Below are 6,896 nucleotides of genomic sequence, written 5' to 3' on the forward strand. Positions count from 1 at the left end.
ATTAGTTTAATCACAAATGTACAAAACAAGAGAAACCAGTGCTTTTATTTATAAAAATTAGGACACTTTTGAAGTGCTCAACAATGTATATTACAACAGATTAACAAACAAACACAGCCAGTAATAACGGCTGACATGAGCAAGAGGCTCCAGAACAATTATAATTTCTCAGTAAAAATGCAACTGTGTGAGAACCATTTCCAAAGATTCTACTCAAACTGATAACAGACAACGTAAATCAAAGTAAATTTGAAATAGATGTTTCTTAGTCATTTACATAACAAAATGTGTGAAAAACATGACTTTTGTAAAAGAGCTCAATTTGTTCTAGGTCTAGCTTTTTTATAGAATCACAGGGTTCAACAGATGCTCTATGAAGTGTCATTAATACCACTATGAAATAAATGAAAAGCTTTTAAAATAATTCAAGAAATTTGAAAGTAGTAACATGGAAAAGCCCAGCCTGTTCAGAGCTGGCTAAACAATACTTGTTTTCAATAACAACACTTAGGATGCAAACTGGGGATCGAGGATACGTCACTTTCGCATGCCCAGCAGCTCGTGGCGCGCTGCCACGGTGGCTGCAGCCAGGCTCGCTGCGGAGGACACGATGCCCAGGAAGGTGGTCCTGGAACAGTTGATATGGGGGGCTACGGACAGGACCTCTGGCGTGGGTGCGGTATCATCGACCAGCGGCTGGAGGCAGCCCGACCACCTGGCAGTTCATCCTGGTAGCCAGGGTGGAGGCTCAACCGCTCCCCCACACCCGAACCGGCAGACCCCAGCCCCTCGCGAAGGGCCCCTCCCTCAACACCATAACCGGGCGCAGCCACCACCATTTCCCACGCCCAGTAACACTATTTTGTCGCTCATTTTTCCCGTAGTTCCCAACCGCTACAAGCACCGGCTCCCAACCGCAGGAGACTCCTCGAATGCCTGGGCAGGAGTGTTGGAGGTGCGGGCAGCTCGAGCACTTCCGGGAGGCGTGCCCCCTCATGCGATGGGGCAAAATGATCCAGGTTGCAGCCCTGCAACACCCTCCCCGGTCTGGGAATCGACATACAAATCGGTAAGGATTCAGGAAGTGTACCCAGGCTATAGTGGATTCTGGCTGCATGCAGTCAATGATTCACAGAACCTGGCTCGACCGGGCTGGTGGAGGCGTGTTGGAGTAAATATTAAGTGTGTGCGTAGGGATATACACAGATACCCGATGGTGACAGTGGAAATTAGACACCAGGGAAAAAGAATAGAACAAAGGTCGCGGTTAGCTCCACACCTGGCGCACCCCCTAATCCTGAGGACTGATTGGCGAGATTTCATTCTGTAGTGGGGGTAGTGTGTGGGGGTGCGCTCACGACAGTGGGGACTTTTGGCGTGTGCGCTGCGCTCAGAGGTGACGAGGTTATCCGACACTGCAGACGGGGAGAACCAGCGGTGACTCCCAGGAAGGCACCGCTGGTTCCTGAATTACACTCCATGAAGATTTTCCTCAAACAGTCTCGTGATGACACTCTACGCTCAGCCTTTGATCAAGTGATACAAATTGATGGTCACATAGTGCGCCCTGGCCAGCGGCGCAGAGCGTTCCATATTTTCATTGATCAGGGACAGGCTATGCAGTGATCGTGACCTCAGATAGGAGGAGAAACCACCCAGTTGCTGGTGCCTAAAAGCAATCGGAAATGATTTTCAAGTGGCTCATTTTAACCCAATGGCTAGTCACCTGAGGAGTATAAATCCAAACACCTAAGCGGATAATGACCCGATTCTATTGGCCGCAGCATTGCGGGGAAGTGCGCCGCTGGTGCGCGTCTTGCCGTGAATGTCGGCTGGTGAACCAGCCAGCCATTCCTAGGCGCCATTAGCCCATTACCATTAATGGATTCCATTTGAAGCGCGTGGTATGGACCTCGGCCGGGCCATTTCCCCGGACTGCACGTGGGTATCGGCTTTGTGTTGGTCCTGGTGGATTCGCCTTAGCGATATCCAGAGGCAGTGCCGCTGCTGACATCTCTGCAAGAGTGTTGCACGAGGCACTATTTTCAGGTCATCTCCCAAGTCAGGATCCCAAAGATCCTGACTGACCAAGGCATCTACGTTTATGTCACGAACACTAAGGAACTACGGATTACTGGGAGTTAAGTCTGTCGGACCAGCGTGGCACCACCCACGGACTGATGGGCTGGTCGAGCAGCTGAATAAGGCGTTAAATCCATGATCCGTGAGTTCATTCACGAAGGCAGCGTAGTGCGGGCTAAATGGCTTGATCCTCTGTTGTTTGCAGTGCGGGAGGTGCCCCCAGGCCTCCACGGGATTCTCTCCCTTTGAACTGTTATTTGGCAGAAAACCACGGGGCATACTGGACCTACTTAGAGAAAACTGGGAGAGGAAGGTCAAGCCCCAGTAGGTGAAATTCAGTACGTCCTGGACCTGAAGGCGAAACTCCACACACTGGGGCAGTTATCACGTGAGAATTTGCTCCAGGCCCAGGCACGTCAACAGCGCCTGTACAACAAGGAGAACCCAGCTTAGACAATTCACACGGGAGAAAAAGTACTTGTATTGCTTCCCTCTTCTAGCTCTAAATTGCATAGCCAAGTGGCAAGGACCCTTCGTGGTCACCGGCCGGGTCAGGATATCGATTATGAGGTTGTGCGTTCTGACAGGGTGGAGCCACACAAATGCTCACCACCTCAACCTCCTTAAAACATGGAGAGGCAGAGCCTGTTTCTAGATCAGCTGGTGAGCGAAAGAGATGAGTTAGGGCCAGTACCATTCTATCAATCCTGACCTTGCTCCTTACGATGACATCTCCAGCCCAGAGAGCAGAGATCGCCATGTTGCAGCAGCATTTTGCTGGCGTGTTTCTCCCATCCCCGGATGCACAAACTCGCCACAACATCGTTTGAGACCCTGGAGTAGCCCCAGCCGTTCACGACCCTACTCGGCCTGAACATAAAAGAAAAGTTGTTCAGGAAGAATTAACAACTATGCTTGAGATGGGGTAATAGAAGAGTCAACAGCGCCTGGGTGCAGCCCCATCCTTCTTGTCGCCAAGAAGGATGGAGTCTGTGCGGTTCTGTGTAGACTACCACAAGGTGAACGATGTCTCACGGTTTTTGATGCATATCCAATGCCCGAGGACGACCAGACTCCTGGATCGCTAGGCTTTCGTTTTTTACCACGCTGGATTTGACCAAGGGCTACTGGCAAATTCCCCTGTCTCCAGAGTCCAGGAGAAAACGGCCTTTTCGACTCCGTGCGGGTTATACCAATTAGTGCACTTCCGTTCGGGTTGTTGGGCTCAACCACTTTTCAACGCCTCATGGGCCGGGGTGCTGCGCCCGCACGCTGCATATGCCGCCGCCTACCCTGGAAACGACGTCATCATTCACAGTGACACCTGGGCGGAGCACGTGCAGCGGTGGCCGCGGTACTGGAGTCTTTGGGGCAGGCCGGGCTCGGCAACCCCGAGTGTGCAGTTGGACGGAGGAGAGTTCGTGTCCCTGAGGGTACCACTTGGTGGCGGGCAGGTGCACCCTCAGGTGGATAAAATGGCAGCTATCGTAGCCTGCCTGCGGCCCAAGTAAAAAAAAGAGGTGAGGCGGTTCTTGGGTCTGGCCCGAGAAGTACTACAGGTTCATCCCGTTGCTGAACCGACCAGCCCACTGGCCGATCTGACCGAAAGGTGCCTCCAGATCCGGTCCAATGAATCAAACAGTGCCAGCTTGAGCATTTGAGAGGGTAAAACAGGTCCTCTGCGGGAACCACTTCTCACACCCTAACTTCTCTCTCCTTTCTCTTGCAGACCGGCCCAACGTCGAACAGGGGCTGGGGGGCGGTTTTTGTCTCAGCAGGTAGGGCGTCGACCACCGATTGCTGTACATCAGCCGGAGAACTGGCAGAGGAGGCCAGGTACAGCACGATAGAAAAGAGTGCCTGGCAATCCGGTGGGCAGTCAGCAGCCCTCACAGTATTACCTCCTGGGACGCCCTTTCACCCTCTGTTCAGACCATGCGCGCGCTCAGTGGCTCCACCGCATGAAAGATACAGCGGCGGATCACTTTCATTGGTATTTGTCCTTACAACCCTTCAAATTCAAGGTGATCCATAGGCCGGGGGCCCAGATGAGTAGTGGCCGACTTCCTCTCCCGTTTAGAGGGGGAGTAGGTTAGGCAGACGAGTCCCGGCCTAAGTTGGGCGATGGGTATGTGGTAGTGGGCGTGGTCAGCGTCAGCGGCAGGAGGAGGGGAGTGGAGATGGGGTTCTGGATCGTGCCAGGAGAGTCTGATTGTACACAGTGTTCCAGTTCAACTAATGACTCTCTCCTTTATCAGCAGTAGCGCTGGCGCGAGTTCGCCCAGGAGCCAGCAGACAGCAAACGAAGAGACGTGTCTGGTGTTTGTATATTTATTATATTGTGATTAATATTTGGAAATAAAGACATGAAGAAACCTACCTGATTCCCCCTTGTGTTCATGGCCTTGGAGACCCACGGTGACGCAGGACGTATTACATACCACTTAGGGCACACCATTGTCTATACAAAACTGTACTGAGCTGATATTTAGATGAAAAAAGTACACAAAAGCAGTAAACAATTTATAAATTTGCACATTTGTTTTTGGTGTAAGTAGTCCTTCAAGTGCATGAACAGACTGTTCATCAACCATTTGTTACAAACAGTTTAAGTGAGTGATGACTTTCTTGATAAAATAGAAAATGTTAATCCTTGAAAAAAATCCCCCTGAGCTCCTTAATACAGCTCCTGGGCTAATTATTACATCTTCCCCGCATTATCTCTGTCTCACAATCACACTGTTTTGATCTTGACTGTCGGCTCTGATAAGGCTACAACCGGACAAAATTTAACTAGAAGGGAAACGTGTGTACATGTGACTGAGTGACAGAGGCACTCCTATGCAATGTGGGCTGTATAGAAGTTTGCTGGACAGTATAGTCTCTATTTCAGCTCGAAGCTCAGGATAGCTGTTGTAAGTTGGCGACAGCTCCAAAGTTCTGGAGCCACAAGTATGTGCAATTGACCGCCGTGCCAGCCCCTTCCAACAAGGTGAATATGACTTAAATTTCCTTAACGCAGATTACATCAGACCCAGTCACAAATCTTAACATCTTCCGGAGGCCTATTTCATCAATCCCTAATGTACTGATGTAAAAACCGCAAACTTTGATTCTCTGCTGGTGTAGTTGGAGAGGCCGTGATCAGCTTTAACACCTTTCGCGTTGTTGGTTTAAGATCATCATACATCTTCCGGATTTCCAGCACACTGGGAAGAACTTCCTGAGAGTTGGTCTGCGACTGCTGCAGTATTCATCAGTGCATATTTAGGTTGCTGGATTATTTGCTTGTGGGCCACTTGGAGAAGCACAGCTTTCAAGTTTTCTTGTGTTAGTGCTGTTCTTTCCCTCCATGATCCATAAGATCAAGAGACTCGCCTTCATCAACACCAGCTGGACCTCTTTCAAAGCAGTGAACCAAGATGCAATAGACCCAACTAAGATCTATCAGAGTCAAACAGTAAATCAGGTGAGACAAGTGTTTACCAAATGTGACTGCTGCTGTAAAGGCTTAGGCAAATTGGAAGAGAAATCATGGTCCTTCAATCCCTTGACCATTATTTATTATCATGAATCTCATGTTCTTCTTGCCATTTTAGGGATAGCGATGGAACCCTCCCATCTGCCCTCTCACTGCGTCCAAATTGTCAGAAGGCCCAGCATACTCGTCCCTGGACACACATGCATCTGCACCAATTTCATCTAATGAAGCTGTATTTCCCCAGAGTAGCTTATCATGGCTTCACATCCTTGAATTGAGTAATCAGTTCTTCTAAGAGATTAACTCTGTGAAGTTTCACAGTCACGTAAAGTTCACAAGAAGGACTTGGTGGGGCGCTTGGGAACTGTCTCAGAATGAATAGGAGTTGAGGTGTAGGTGTTAGTGTTTATTTGTGCCTCTTCTGAAAGCTTAGGAGGATAGGCAAATGGGACTGTATCATCGAAAACACCACAAAATGGTCCACCTTGCATAAACCAAAATGACTTCGATGCTGTTGTACAAAGATGTAAGATCAATAATCTCAACAGCAGTAGAGACAGCGTGACATATTGTTGGTACTTTTTGCCCATCATCTTCCACAGTGTGTGTTTGCTGTTCACTGTCTGAGTATTTTCTATGTCAGTTACTCAACATTTTCCTGCTGCTGTTTCTGTTGCTTGTCTGCGTCTATCTGTTTATCAACTCCCTCTGCCATTTCTGTGGTGTATCTTCTCTATTGATGGATGCTCTGTGAATAGGTAAGAGAAATCTTAACACCCCCAATTTATGTGTCTCATAGAGTTCTCCCAAACTAGCTACTGTCATCAAGGTATGCTTCCTGAAAGTCAACAATATAAGTGTTTCAAACTCCTCCACTTTCCATTTCTCAAATTTGTCTTGGAAATATCAAGAAGTCTGGTTCCTCCACCATTGCGTTTTCTCACCTGTCTCATATGTTTCTCAGCCCTAACTCTATTTTTGTCACCTTTGAGGCCCTTTTATTATTTCTTAGATGCATCTTGTTGGTTTGCATAGAATCTTGAAGTCTGTCTTTGTTGCTTTTTGTACATTTTTCTTTTAGTTTTCAAACATGGACAGTCCTTTTGAATCAACTCCACCTCTTGTCTCTGTTTTCCACTGACCACTTGTAGCAATCCTATCACCATATGCTGGAATGTAGGCAGCCAAAGTGTCATCATCAATTTCTTCAACTACTGAGGTGTCAATCTATAATTAAAACAAACAACACATTAAGACATTATCGTTAACTTAAAATTATGAAGACTGGCAAAAGAGACTTTACAGAGACTGCATTTTAAATGAAAATTTATCT

Source organism: Hippoglossus stenolepis, chromosome 10 (assembly GCF_022539355.2).
Source record: "Hippoglossus stenolepis isolate QCI-W04-F060 chromosome 10, HSTE1.2, whole genome shotgun sequence".
In the NCBI taxonomy this organism is placed as follows: Eukaryota; Metazoa; Chordata; class Actinopteri; order Pleuronectiformes; family Pleuronectidae; genus Hippoglossus; species Hippoglossus stenolepis.